Genomic DNA, 15,662 nt, shown 5'->3' with positions numbered 1-15,662 from the left:
GATTAATAAATAAATAAATAATAAATAATAAACCTCTTGTAAAAAAGGTTTACAAAAGTCTTCTACAAGAGGTTGTAGAAAAAATGGTTTTAAAAGTAAAAAAAAAAAAAATTGGCCACACCCACCCAGTCATATTAACCCCCCCACCAAGCCACGCCCACAGAACCAGTAGTAACAAATTTTAGATTTCACCGCTGCAAGAAAGGTTGTAAAATAGGTCAAAACTCATTTAACGGTCTCGCTTACCAGCGGACATTTTGGGCTCAATTGTGGTCGTAAGTCAAGGACTACCCGTATCAGGCTCTGTATAGGAACCCTGGATTTGCAGAAACGGAAAGTGGGGGGGGGAAGGAGAGTGAGAAAAACAAGGAGGAATGGAATGGGTGGAAATTGTGAGAAAGGGCATGAACCAGCTGCAAGAAGAACATCGTCTTTTGCCCTCCAGTCTCCAGTGCCAGAAAACAAGTGTTGAAATCCTTTCGGTATTTCAGACAGATTGGCAACACGTGCAAGTCCACTGATGTAACTCCACTTCCTCCCCCAGAAGCGTTGTTCATGCTGTGTGAAATAAATGGGTCATGTGATCAAGGCTGACTACATAACCAAGCATGGAGCTTTGCAGACTCAGCAATTACTTTTCAACCAGTTTATTCTTTAGCAACGCAGGGTTACAAAATGTTGGTCAATGCTGGAAACAACTCTGCTGTTTTAAGAGCAACCTGGCTCTTCTCCCTTGGCGTCTTTTGCCCACCCACTGGAATTTTAAACATCTGTATAAAGATACTGCAGACTTTATTTGAACATTAATTTTCAAGATCTTAGTGCTCAACTATTGCCTATTTCTGCCTCCTGCCTCCTCTCTCTTAAGAGAAGAGGGGCTCTTGGGAGCCTGCAAAGAGGTTTTTTTTTTCCCAGTGCCATGGTTTGTCTCTCCATATGTTTGTTTCAGGGTAAATCTTCCAGATTATAGACTGCAATATCAAAAATGGTATGAATTACAATAATTCTCTTAGGAAAAAAAATAAATTTACATGGAGGCTATGTGTTAGACAGATTTTATTTGAAATAAAAACTGTGGTAACATAATGAGCGATTTATCTTTTTCCTTATTGGACTTTACTGGGATGAGAGATGTGATGCCCATTATTTCTGCTGGTTCGAATCTCTCCAAGGCTCAAGGTTGACTCAGCCTTCCATCCTTTCTAAGGTAGGTGAAATGAGGACCCAGTTTGTGGGGGCAATAAGCTGACTTTGTATAAAACATACAAAAGAATGAAGGCTATTGCTTAACTCATTGTAAGCCGCCCTGAGTCTCCGGAGAAGGGCGGCATATAAATCAAATTAAAAAAAAAAAAAAATTGTTAGGAAATGTTTTACACTCTATTCCTTGGACTATGAAACTGAATTTTCATTTGAAATCATGTACTGCATTTCCTTACCTAAACTGAGAAACAGAATGACCATGGGCACATTGCTATTGTTTGGGTTTTAAAATTAAAGAAGAAATCACCATTTTATTGAAGAATATGGGATAGCAAGACAAATATAGTTACTTTTCTTTTAACATAGGATGGCAACATTTGTGGTTGATAGCCATTCTTTAAGAATACTGTAATGTTTTCACTTGTTTTTCCTCAATTTACAGCAACCTACAGCTGAACATCTACAACTAAACACCTGAAGGCAGGACAAAAAGCAATGGATGGAAAGTAATCAAGGAGAAAAGCAAGAACTAAGGAGAATTTTTTTTAACAGTGAGAACAATAAACCAGGCAGATTGCCGTCAGAAGTTGTGGGTGCTCCAACACTGGAGGTTTTTAACAAGAGATTGGACAACTCATTTGTCTGAAATGGTATAAGGTCTCCTGTTTGACCAAGGGGTTGGACTAGAAGACCTTCAAGGTCCCTTCCAACTCTGTTAATTCTGACCATACTGGAATACTGTTTTCTCCTTTTTGGGAGGGTGGGGGGGGTGTCTGTTGTAAATGTAAGTGACTGGTAGTTAAGTGACTGATAGTAAATTAAGGACTACCTGTACCATCAGCTGCCACTGGCCTTGCAAGCTAAGGCTGTTGCATGTTGAAGACTAGATACCTGAAAGGTAAAGAATTGGATATAAATGGTAATTTATGAAGTTACAGAAGAATAATGCTGCCAAACTCATCCCCCCCCGCCCCATAACAGTAGAGGAATTCAGACTTGGGGATTGCTCTGTAGTGGTACCCACACTAATATCTAATATCACTTAATATCTAATATTAAGTGAATGGCAGCTTGTGTGTAGACTGGGATAATAAGTGAGAGATGGAAGAGAACACACAAAAAAATGCATTTTCCTATTACATATAGAAGAATGAAAAATGCCAAACATTTTGATGAGTTAAGTTGCCTTTTCCATTTAATTCCTATAAGAAATCTTTCTTTCTTTCTTTCTTTCTTTCTTTCTTTCTTTCTTTCTTTCTTTCTTTCTTTCTTTCTATCTATCTATCTATCTATCTATCTATCTATCTATCTATCTTTGCCTTTCATGTCGCTGCAAAGTGATTCTGGATGGTTTATAACATTAAACATTAACATTTTTATTGTCTCAGTGGTTCTTTATTTTTCCCTAACCATCTTCAATGGGGTTATGGTGCTTTTCCATTGATGGCAGATGTTCAGATTATTTCTGGTTGAAAGTTAGATAAGAAAAGGGGAATCATTCTGCTATATGCCCAATGTTTATATCTAATTCCCAAGGAGACCCCTGTTTATTAGTCCCATGGTGGTTGACAACATAATTACTTGCTTAAGAAAAGTTAATTGTTGGTTAGCTGGAATTGTAGAAGTTTCTTATATATCAGAGGTGGGAACTATGGCCCCTTTATGACTTATGGACTTCAATTCCCAGAAGTTGGCTCAGGAATTCTGGGAGTTGAAGTCCACAAGACATAAAAGGGCCATCGTTCCCCATCTCTGTTATATATCATGAACATCTAGAGAAGATATATTTGTTTTCCATACACAAAGCGTAATCAATTCCATTTTTGGCAGTAGTTTTAAAAAAACTATTTTCAGAAAAACAAAATATGTAAATAGCAACATACTGCTATGCTATACTATAACAAAGATGTGAAAGTTCATTTCTCATAATGTTTACCAGAATACCTGCCCTGAAAAGATCAGAAATTCTATGTTCCCAGAAACTCAAAATCTATTTTATATTTCTGACCAGATTCCCCAAGTTTCACTCCAAACAAGGAGTAATAGATTTACTTCTGCTGTCAATGGCCACTACTCTTTTACTAGCATACACATTGCAAACTAGAAGACATGTTTAGACTTCTAAAAGTCTGTGATACATGCAAATCTGATGCTCGTGTATCACATGAAAGTTTATTTTAGTTATTTATTTATCACTTTTATATGGCTGCCTGTCTCAAAAATCTCTCTGGGATTTTTGTGTACAAAGTTTATGAATGCTGTACAAATTTTATGAACTCATCTGTCAAACGTGAGCAAACTTTGAGAAAGAGCAGTTGTTTTTGTAGACAAGTAATTCTTTACAAATAGTATCCTTCACAAAAGGTAGGTAAGGCTTGCATATGGAAGGAAAAGTGTGTGTACATTTATGTGTCTATTAACAGGGAGTAACTTTATTTATTCATACAAATATATACATAATCTTAATCTGTATTAAGCGAGGGTAGTTTTGCCTCACGTTTGCCATTTCAATATTCTACACAAAAGGATAATTCATAGAACATTAAGCTATGTAGAATCCAAAATATTCTTAGCTGGGATTATATGTCTCAAAAATAACTGTTAGTACACCAATCCATTTTTATCTTCAGCATTATACAGAAGTCCTTCATTAATTTTAATTCCCTTCCTCAGTTTGAATGAACTTAATATTTAAGATGTTTGATTAAAAACCTTAGACTCGGGATTCATAGTTCATTGTCCATCTACTTGCTCCTCCCCACACCCCCATGGAACAGTGACTTCAAGCAAGGTAGAATTCAGGAAGAAAGAGAAATGTTTATATCCCTGGTCAAAGTAGGAAATGAGGCATCTTCTCATCCATGAAGTAATGTGAAACACATCTCAGATCAAATGGGTTGATGGAGACAAACAGATTTTATCATTTCCTGAAAGGTAAATGAGGAAATGTGGTAGGAAACACATTTGGATAGTTCAAGACATATTTAAAGTAATTGCATTGGAACCAACAACACTGAAGTATGAGTAAAACTGAATTCAACTCTGCATTTTTTCATACACCCACCTTCCTTCCTTCCTTCCTTCCTTCCTTCCTTCCTTCCTTCCTTCCTTCCTTCCTTCCTTCCCTCCCTCCCTCCCTCCCTCCCCCCCTTCCTTCCTCTCTTAGCTTTGTTTTGCATTATTTGTAATGTACTGTAGATAAACAAAAGCAACACCACCTTTCTAGCCATAAAGTTTGGTGAAGAAAAGAATAACAAAGGAATAACTAATCCACGAAGAATCCACAAAGAGATTCCATGAAGAGTTTCTTATACAGGTAGTCCTCAACTTACAACAGTTCGTTTAGTGACCATTCAAAGTTACAACGGCACTGGAAAAAGTGACTTATGAGTGTTTCCCAGTTACGACCTTTGCAACATCCCCATTGTCATGTGATCAAAATTCAGATGCTTGGCAACTGGTTCATATTTATGACCATTGCTGTGTCCCAAGATCACGTGATCCCCTATTGCACTCTTCTGACAAGCAAAGTCAATGGGGAAGCCTAATTCACTCCACAACTGGGTTCCTAACCGATCAACTGCAGTGGTTCACTTAACAACTAAGGCTAGGAACGTCGTAAAATGGGGCAAAACTCATGTAATGAATATCTCACTTAACAACATAAATTTTGGCTGAATGGTCATAAGTCCAAAGACTACCTGTACTGAATTTACCATTAAGGAACAAAAGGGCCTGAAAAAGTGAACGCAGCATGTTTTTGGAGGACTTTTCAATCAACCTAACTTTAAATGTACTTTAATTACTAATGCATTGGGTCATTGACTTTGACAATGACAACAAGACTATCACTTTTACCTTAATTAGCCACAGCTCTTGGTAAATAAAACAGCTTCCTAATTAAAAAGAAAAGGAAGGAAAACCAGTGCATGGAAAAAAAAGAACAGACAGCAAAGCATTGATATACTGTTCTAAACTTCATACTCAGATTCTCTACAAAGTATAAACCAAATTTTCCTAAGGATTATTTAAAAAACACCAAAAATCTTTGCAGTTGGAAAAGAGCAAGTGATTTTTGAGTCTTCTGCGTTACTTGGAAAATTGAGGTAGGGAAATAATTCACTAGTATTATTTCTAGACCTATTGCCATTTATAAACAATACCTGTGGACGTTTGACTAATTTAATGTAAACTATAAGATAGCTTGGAAAGGAGAAAAATATGTTAGAGGGAAAGTTTGCTGCACAATATTTTTTTTTATTCCAATTTTGGAATAAATATAGAAGGAACAAAATCACACATGCATTTCAGAATTCACTCACAGAATTTTGCAGTGTTTCACATCTCAAAAAATGCCCTCAAAATGTATATTAGGGAAAATGTAGTAAAATGAGTTGGAATAGACAAGACTATTGGCATCTCGTGCTGCATAGAGCCTCCATTTACTTTTTTCTGAGACCCAGAACATTTTACCTTGGCCAAATTTAGGCAGCAAACAGCGGGATAGAGAAACGTTCTGCCTTTCCATGTGAAAGAATAAAATAACTCTCTTAGCCTTCTGATAAGTCTAGAAAAAGTGCAGAAAAGAGCAACCAAGATGATTAAAGGACTGGAGGCTAAAACATATGATGAACAGTTGCAGGAACTGGGCATGGCTAGTCTATTTTATTTATTATTTTATTATTTTTCAATTTATATACCGCCCTTCTCCCTGAGGACTCAGGGCGGTGCACAGCTAGAATTAAAAACATGAAATACAAATATTAAAAACAATTAAAATCTATATAAATTTGGCCCAAAATTTAAAAAACCACAAACCAATTAAACATTTAAAAATTTTAAAAAAATTTCTTCCTAAGCCAGCCCGGCTTGCTGGAAAAAGTGGGTTTTAAGGGCACGGCGGAAGGCACTGAGGTCTTGGATTCTCCTTATCTCTGGGGGCAGCTGATTCCAGAGGGTAGGTGCCCCCACAGAGAAGGCTCTCCCCCTGGGGGTCACCAGCCTACATTGTTTGGCTGATGGCACCCTGAGTAGGCCCTCTCTGTGGGAGCGCACGGGTCGCTGGGAGGTCGTTGGTAGCAGCAGGGGGTCTCGAAGATAGCTAGGCCCTATGCCATGGAGCGCTTTAAAGGTGATAACCAACACCTTGAAGCGCACCCGGAAGACCACCGGGAGCCAGTGCAGCTCGCGCAGGAGCGGTGTTACATGGGAGCGCCATGCTGCTCCCATCACTACCCGCGCTGCTGCGTTCTGGACCAGCTGGAGCCTCCGGGTGCCCCTCAAGGGGAGCCCCATGTAGAGAGCATTGCAGTAGTCAAGGCGAGAGGTGATGAGGGCGTAAGTGACTGTGCACAGGGAATCCCGATCAAGAAAGGGCCGCAACTGGCGAATCAGGCGAACCTGATAAAAGGTCCCCCTGGTTACAGCCGTCAGATGTTCCTCCAAGGACAGCTGCATATCCAGGAGGACTCCCAGATTGCGAGCCCTTTCTGTGGGGGCCAAGGACTCGCCCCCAATAGTCAGTGATGGAGTCAACTGACTATATTGGGATGCCGGGAGCCACAGCCACTCAGTCTTGGAAGGGTTGAGCTTGAGCCTGTTCCTCCCCATCCAGATCCGCACAGCCTCCAGGCACTGAGACATCACTTCAAGGGCATCGTTGGGGTGGCCTGGGGTGGAGATGTACAGCTGGGTGTCATCAGCGTACTGATGGTATCTCACGGATGATCTCGCCCAGCGGCTTCACATAAATGTTGAACAGAAGGGGCGAGAGGACCAATCCCTGCGGCACTCCACAGACGAGAGGCCTCGAGGTCGACCTCTGCCCCCCTGCCAACACAAACTGTGACCGGTCGGAGAGAAAGGAGGAGAACCACCGCAATACGGTGCCTCCCACCCCCAACTCTTCCAGCCGGTGCAGCATGATACCATGGTCGATGGTATCAAAAGCTGCTGAGAGGTCTAACAGGACCAGAACAGAGGAGCAACCCCTGTCCCAAGCCCTCCAGAGATCATCAACCAACGCGACCAATGCCGTTTCCGTGCTGTGCCCAGACCTGAAACCCGACTGGAACGGATCTAGATAAGATGTTTCCTCCAGGAATTGTGGAAACTGTCACGCGACCACACTCTCAACAACCTTCGCCATGAAGTGAAGGTTGGAGACAGGACGATAGTTGGCCAATATTGCCGGATCCAGGGATGGCTTCTTGAGGAGAGGCCTCACCACCGCCTCTTTCAAGGCAGCGGGGAAGTAACCCTCACTCAACGAAGCGTTGATAACACCCTGGAGCCAGCCTCGTGTAACCTCCCGGGAAGCCAGTACCAACCAGGAGGGACACGGGTCCAGTAAACATGTGGCCGTACTAAGTCTCCCCAAAATCCTGTCCACATCATCGGGAGTCACAGCATCAAACTCCTCCCAGATAACATTCTCAAGACTATTCCTCGTCACCCTGCCCTGATCTACCCAGCCAGAGTCCAAATCCCCCCGGATCTGAGTGATTTTGTCATACAGGTATTGTCCGAAATCCTCCGCCCTGCCTTCCAGGGGATCCTCCCGCACTCCCGGATGGAGCAGGGAGCGGGTCACCCTAAACAGGGCGGCCAGACGATTCCCTGATGACGCAATAGAGGCGGAAAAGTAATTAAACTTTGCCGTCTTTATCGTCACTAGGTAGGTCTTAATATGCGACCTTACCAGTGTTCGATCAGATTCAGCGAGACTGGCCCTCCAACCGCTCTCCAGGCGTCTTTTCTGGCGCTTCATTTCCCTCAGCTCCTCAGTAAACCAAGGAGCTGCGTGGGATCGGCACCGGGTCAGAGGCCGCAAAGACACGACTCGGTCCAAGGCCCCACCAGCCGCCCGATCCCAGGCGGCTACCAGGTCCTCAGCCGAGACATGTGCTAGATCCTCAGGAAATGGCCCAAGCTCCATCTAGAACCTATCAGGATCCATCAGGCGCCTGGGGCAGACCCATCTTATTGGCTCCGCCTCCCTGCGGCGGGGTGTGGCGGTTCGAAGGTCCAGGCGAAGGAGCGAGTGATCTGACCATGACAAGGGTTCCATGTCTATATCCCCTATAATAAGATCACTCAACCACTGGCCAGAGACAAAAATCAAGTCCAGAGTGTATCCCCCCCTGTGGGTGGGGCCATGAACTAGTTGGGTCAGGTCCATGGCCGTCATGGAAGCCATGAACTCCTGAGCCGTCTCAGACGTTTCACCGATGGACGGCAAGTTGAAATCACCCATGACCATAAGCCTGGGTGTATCAACTGCCACCATGGCTATCACGTTGAGGAGCTCGGGCAGGGCCGTTGCCGCGCGGCAGGGAGCCAGGTATGCAAGCAATAAGCCCATCTGAACCCCATGACCCCATCTCACAAAGAGGGATTCACATCCGGCAATCTGTGGCACAGTGGTCTCCCTCGGACTAAGTCTAGTGAAGAGAAAGACCAGGGGAGACATGATAGCAGTATTCCAATATTTGAGGGCTACCACAGGGGGGGGGGGTCAAGCTATTTTCTAAAGCACCTGAAGGCCAGAAAAGGAACAATGGATGGAAACTGATCAAGGAGAGATACAACCTGGAAATAAGGAGAATTTTTCTGACAGTGAAAGCAATCAACCAATGGCACAGTTTGCCTTCAGAAGTTGTGGGAGCTTCATCACTGGAAGCTTTCAAGGAGAGACTGGATTGCCATCTGTCAGAAATGGTGTAGGATCTCCTGCTTGGGCTGTGGGTTGGACTAGATGACCTACAAGATCCCTTCCAACTCTGTTAAGTATAGGATTCGTAATGCATTACGAATCCTACACTTATCAGAAGACTGAGTGACTTTTTACATTCTTTCACATGGAAAAGCAGAACATTTCCTTGTAAAATGTTCAGTTTTTGGGGAAGGAGGCAAATGTGAACTTCTAGTCCTGTCTTTCTTACCATGTTCCTGTAACCCCCTGTGGCCTCGAAGCTCAAACTTGTTTGAAAAACATGGTTTTAGAGCACCAACGCTTTAGTTCCACATGATGAAGTTGCATACTTTGTATTTGAAAAACACAGGCATTAAGTACAGATAGTCCTCGACTTACAACCATTTGTTTAGTGACTTTTCAAAGCTACAACAGCATTGGGGGAAAAAAGTGACTTATGTTCGTTTTTCACATTTACGATTGTTGCAGCATCCCCATGGTCACATGATCCATGTTCGGCCGTGTCGCAAGTGGTTCGTATTTATGACGGTTGCAGTCACCCAAGGTGACATGATCACCTTTTGCAACTTCTGACAAGCAAAGTCAATGGGGGAAGCCAGATTCACTTAACAATGGTGTTACTACCTTAACAAATGCAGTGATTCGCTTAAAACGTTGGCAAGAAAGGTAAAATGGGGCAAAACGTACATAACAACTGCCTTGCTGAGCGACAGAAATGTTGGGCTCGACTGCAGTCGTAAGTCGAGGACAACCTGTACACATACTGGGAAAAGTGCATTTAAAGTGCCTCTGAAAGGAAAGTGGGGTAAGAAAAGGATGTTCAGGCTACAGAGGAGGTAAGCAGTGAAGAAAAACTGAATTTGCATCCAAAATGAAAAATTGGCCAAAAGAGGGGGAACTGCTCATCTTGATTTTTGCTGATTTTATTTTTTTCCCCTTCATTCTTTCAGGTTTGGGGATTTTCAGCTTTAAGTGTTTAGGAAGAATGAAGTGAAAGGATGGTGGAATCACAAACAACAGTTCTGGAGAGACAGCACACCTTCAACCTTGCTTTGAACAATAGCGAAGAAAAGCAAGGCTAGACAAATAGAAATTCTGAATTGTGATTGATTAGCCGTTTCTATCAGACAAAAATATGATTCTTTCATTTACATTCTAAATTGCCAGCCTGAATGGCCTGCGCTTACCAAAATCAATCCTCTTAGTAGGATAATCCTGCTGATTTGCTCCATTTTATCCAGATAGCGCACACACAGGTGATTTGTGAGCCTTTTGTGGGTGGCAATTGGATCATCTTCCCTGCGGTCTCTTCCAAATCTGGGTTTCTCCTGAACTTCTGAACCTGACAGAGCCTAACTTAACAGGACTGGCATCAAATAGACTGCTAAGGAGTAGATTGGTACCTGGCTATCTTGCTGTCAGGTGAACTGATGATCCAGAATGATTCCTCCATCCTTCCACGCCTCCTCTGGCAGCGGCAGTGCCTCTATAGAAAGCCTACATGCTTTTCATGTTGTAACGAAGGACAATGTTTTTACAGACAAAGGAGTGTCTAGTTTATTATTGTGCTGTCCTGGACGAGGGTGAGATGCTGGGAAAAAATGGTAATTCACAGTGTGAATTCTTCTTTTCCAGTGATATGGGTTAGTGCTGAGCCCCTACCGTTTATATTGCTTCAACACAATGGTGTACATTGTGAGCGAAGCAGAAATTGCAGCTCCCCCTCCCGTTCTCTTTGTGTTCTCCAACAGCCAAGTAATCACTGCCTTTTCTCTTTCTTTTTTTCTAAAGTACAGCCAAACATGCCCACAACTGTGACTTCCTAAGGTAGGGTGTGCGGGAAGTGGTTAACAATGTCAGTCTTCAGGAATAGCCAAAGATGAATTGTATGAGGACACCTGCATTCCCCCATGTCAGTCTTGGGAACCAAACTCAAGAATGTCGGTGTCTGTTTGAAAGAAAAATAACGTGGACATCCCCATAATTTTCCTTTGGTGTCACAAGCAGGTCTGACGACAATTTGATGGTGCCAGAAGGCGTAGATTTCACCCGATTCCTTTGTAATGTGTTCTATTCTGGAAGAGGATTTATCTGTAATTCTTTTCAATAAGAGGGCAGTGGAATTTGTCTATTTGCTTCTCTGCAAAAATCTGCAATTTTCTCCCCACCCCTCCCTTAATACAAATATCTGCAGAGCCTTTGGAAATTGTGTAGCTGGTGTGTTATAACATGTTGGAATGGGGGATGGAAAATTCAAAAGGGGCTGAGCAACATGGGAAGGTGGAGGATAAAAGGGAAGAGATATCGCCAGCAAGTTAGACATTTGGATTCCACATGCTGATATTCTTATCAAGGCTTTCCAGAATGTGGCAGGAATTCAAAGTGCAAAGAATGAGAAGAAAACAGCAAATGTGTATCAGGGCCTTCCTAGCTGTGTAGAAATGTTCCCTCATCTCCACAATGGGAAGAAAAAGAAAAGAAAAACAAACAAACAACAAAAAATCTTAACAAACAACCCCCCTTCCCCACCTATTCAGCTGCAGCAGAAATTATTTTTTTTGCATTCTGTTTTAAGTTTTTTGAATTAAAGCCAGATTTACTCAATTGAGATAACAGATTTCAAGGTTAACAATCATTTGCTGTTACTTATGTAACCTATTGTAGAATTATGTAAATTTTAGGAATAGAACACAACTGAAATAACTAATTATAGGCTAAAAAAGAAAAAAAAACGTGTGTCATTTTAATATGAATTGTGGCATTTCCAGCACTTTACTTCCCAGTGCTTTAAAGCTCAGCAGCAAACTGGTGTTATAATTTCACTAGCCATTCCCTGAGTAAATACTTATATTTCAAGAAGGATTTAAAACTAAAAGGATTTAAAAAGCAGCTTGCTAGATCATACGAAAGAGCTATCAACTGTAGCCCCGGATTTCAAAGGTGAAATAAAGAAAGTGTAGCAAAAATGAAAAACTGGATTTTGGGGGAAGCCACAATCAGGACATAACCACAACAATTCAGTTGATGTTCAAAAAGTTTTATAGACTAGAAACCACACACACACACACACACACACACACATGAGTTAAAGTAAAGGCAAGTACATGAGTTAAAGTAAAGGTTATCCAAGTTGAAATGTAAGCGAACCAAAGAAAGAGACAATCTTGTAAAGTTCCTGAGCAAAAGATGGAAAGAGCTGGCCAGAATATCTCCTGGTGACCCAGTCCTGGCCAGCAGAGCCAGTGACAAAGGACAAAGAAGACTTGCATGGAGAACTAGGTCGACTAAACCCACATCTGAATATTTAGGATGCAGCAGATCACACAGATGAAATGTCTTCCCCTTGCTTGGAAACTGTATTTTTTTCAGTTGCAGAGAATAAATTTAACTGGATGCTATTTGGGCAGTGTTGATGCTGCATGGATAATTTACTTGAGCTATAATTAATAAGTTGACCCAAATATTTGGGGTAGGCTTGCTGCATGGATGGAAGTGCATGCAATTAAGTCAAAAGGCTAGCAGGTAGGAAGGGTGTATGCTGTCCTCTTCTGCACTCAGATATCTGACAGAAAAAGGAAGCTCGGCCTCCATTCCTAGCATCCATTCTCTAGCACCATTTGTGGGCTTATTCACAAAGTTTGTTGAGTAGGATTCTGGCTTTACTTTGCTCCTATATATAATACCTAGCAGCTAATGTCATTACGATGGAGAAAAAGTGGATGGACCAACAGCCAGGTGGATGGACTCAGATGCAGTGGCACTATTGATGGAAAAGCTGAAGAACTAGGTTAGGGACAATGTCATAGAAGACATCTATCTACCTAGTTGCTAAGAGTCAACGATGACTTGATGGCACATAATAATTAAAAATGACACTAGATTGTGGTAGAGCGTGCTGTAGCTGAATGGAGCTGGTTGAATCTAAACAACACTGACACATTTTAAAGCTAGCCAGGGATACACAGATAATTCAGGATCTTCCCCTCTGCTTTCATTTTAAATTGAGAACATCAGTTTTTGTTTGAGTTCTCTCTTTATAACCTTGCTGCAGATTGGTAACTTTTTACTTTTCTTTTTTTTAAAACCCAGCTTTTGAATGGTTTGTGTCAGTAAAAATGACCTCAAGGAACTCTCTCTCTCTCTCTCTCTCTCTGCCTCCCTCTCCCTCCCCCCTCCTCCCATCTCTCTCTGTAAAACTGTGATTAATCATGCAAATCAACCTAGTAAGGACCTATTAGGTAATGAAAAGCCATGGTTTGGCCCTGCATTCCCAAGAGCTCCCAGTGGTTCTCAGTGGGGACATCAGAGGCCCTGAAAGCCAATTCCCATCCTTTAGCTGTTGGGCCGGCCAATCTCCCGGAGGAGTGAGGCACTCACTATTCACTCCCTGCCTGCCTCATCCTTTCCAGCATGTTCCCACTGATACATTAAAGGAATTAATTGCTCATAATGATCTCACCATCTGTTAACAGAGGTTCATACCTACAGGCTGGTGGCCTGTGGTGGTCCTATTCAGCCCTCAATAGGCAATGCTGGGGGAACGCTTTTCCCACATTGCCTTCCCTTCCCGTCTGAAAAGAGGAGGCGAGGTTGGTGTTGGCCATCTGCTCCTTGTCTTTCTGTGAGAGACCTTGATGCGGTCGAAGGCGGCTCTGATCTGACTCCAATCTGATTGGAATGTGGCTGATCTGAGAGCCTCTCAAAGCTGTGAAACTGAGTCAAAAGGAGATCCCCATTGTCCCGGATGGGCTGAAAGAAAATGATCACTTTAAAATTCATAACTCCCAGGTGCCGACCATCTATTCATGGGGAGGGAGGGGGGAGGAGAGAGAGAGAGAGAGAGAGAAAACCCCTTTCTGAACTTCTCTTCATTAAAAGAAGAGTGAGGGAGGGAGGGAGCCTGAGGATGGGGGGGAGGAAGGAAGAGAAAAGGAAATAGTTTGTGGGAATGTGCAGAGGATTTCAAGCTCAACAAATGAGGAATTTGGATTTTCTTTCTTTCGCTTTTAAAAGGGAGAGACAGAGACAGAAAGAGAGGGAAGGACAGGAACACACTGCAAAAGCAAGGGGGTCTCTATTGGGGACCCTCCTCATTTTCCCTAACTTAAAAAGAAGTAAAATAAAAAAGAACAAATATCACTAATAGGAATTGTATACAGAATACTTATTTATTGAGGATGGGTAAGCTTATTCCAACATTTTAGGTACTTTCAATTTTTTTAAAAAAATTTAAAGCCAGAGATATATAGTGATAAGACTCACACATCTGGTCTGTTACACATCTTGCCCTACTTATAATGTGGCTTGTTTACTCTTGCTTGGCAACATGTGGGAACTCAGTCGCTGGAGTTTGTAAGCTATGGTTTATGACTTTTAATTCAACACGTGAACCAGTGGTGACTTCATTTAAAGTATGGCAGAACGAGTGTGGCAGACTTTATTTCCCAGGAATAATACTAGGAATCATCTAAAACTGATTGGCTTTTTCAATAATACTAGGAATCATCTAAAACTGATTGGCTTTTTCATCCAGATTCAGAAGTTTTAATGTTGTGGTGGATTCAGAGATGCATCAATGTCTTTCCTTTTTTCTGTTCAAGTTTAGAATACAGATAGGTTAATTTCTTTGGGGGAAAAAATGGGAGGGCACTTGAGTTTATGGTATGCAGAGGTTAGAGGAAAATTCCTTGATAGCTTTCTGTTTTCCAGTCCTTTGAGCCCATCTATTGGGTAAAATGGAATCTGTCAAACATTTTGAGGATGAGTCATATCCCGTTTTCTCAAAGCTGTAATTCCATGTCCATTACATGCAATTCCCCCAAGAGGAATGGGGTGACAGTACTGCATCACCTAGTATGGGATTTGTTTTTGAAGAGCTTTCTAAGCTTCAAAGTAGTGGAATTGGAGTTAATGGTCCAGTCATAGTAGTAGAGACAACAAATATGAACTGATGGTGCTTGTTCCTCCAACCCCCTATGTTTCATTGCTAAATTCTCTTCATCTCAATACTCCCTTATAATTTAAATATCATTCCTAAACAAAAGATACTGGTAGACCACCTGGTTTCCAAAGTCTAGATTATGCTGCTGTTTGAAGGGTGTGAAATATTTCACCTTCAAATTGAATGATATTTCTGTGGGTTTTTTTAAAAACACACTTTAAGATGTAATGTATATTGTGTATATACATGTATCTGAGAGTCTGTTTAGTCCCAGGCACCATCATCTCACTTTTGCAACTGTCTCATAATTGTCTTTGAAAAAGGTCAAGATTATGCCACATGCATTCATAAAAGAGGTTGGGCTTCGATCGTGGATGCCATCTTGAATTTTGGAGCTCCCCCCCCCCGCCCCGTGGATGCTCCTGTTCCAATGGCTCCATTACCAGCAACTGCTGTTGTTTTTGAGGCAACAGCTAATTCAGGAATGGCAAGGGAGGAACAGTTGATACAGCTATTTCTTCACTTGGTTCTACTTTCCTTCCATGCCCTTTCCATGTAGGAGATTGTAGCAGCCATCTTGATTTAAAGAAAAACAAAAAACACCTCCCTCCTGCTGCCCCAGGCTTAGAGGCCCTGGTATATCCTTTAAGGATCCTTGCTCTTTTCCTCTTCTGCCTCTCCTCCTCCTTCCCATCTATCAAAAAAAGTAGAGCCAGAGGTTTATGCTAATCACTTTTCTTAATGCATCTTGCAAGTTCATGATCAGGACAGCCCATTAAGCAATGAGTCACAACCAAAGCAAGG

The 15,662-nt window shown here is 42.0% G+C and overlaps 1 long non-coding RNA gene across 1 annotated transcript in view; it reads right to left on the bottom strand.

The window, feature by feature from the left end:
- Positions 1 to 4,000: 4,000 nt before the first annotated feature.
- The window catches only part of LOC117672531 (uncharacterized), a 26,816-nt gene continuing 15,154 nt past the window's right edge, over positions 4,001 to 15,662 (bottom strand). The window contains exons 2-3 of the long non-coding RNA XR_004593272.3: positions 10,321 to 10,508; positions 4,001 to 4,130 (exon numbers count right to left, since the gene is read on the bottom strand). This is a non-coding gene — a long non-coding RNA (uncharacterized LOC117672531). The remainder of the gene's footprint in view (positions 4,131 to 10,320; positions 10,509 to 15,662) is intronic.

Source organism: Pantherophis guttatus, chromosome 3, assembly GCF_059756535.1.
Source record: "Pantherophis guttatus breed Tessera chromosome 3, ASM5975653v1, whole genome shotgun sequence".
NCBI classification, from domain to species: domain Eukaryota; kingdom Metazoa; phylum Chordata; class Lepidosauria; order Squamata; family Colubridae; genus Pantherophis; species Pantherophis guttatus.
This window is presented reverse-complemented; position numbering and strand designations above follow the sequence as displayed.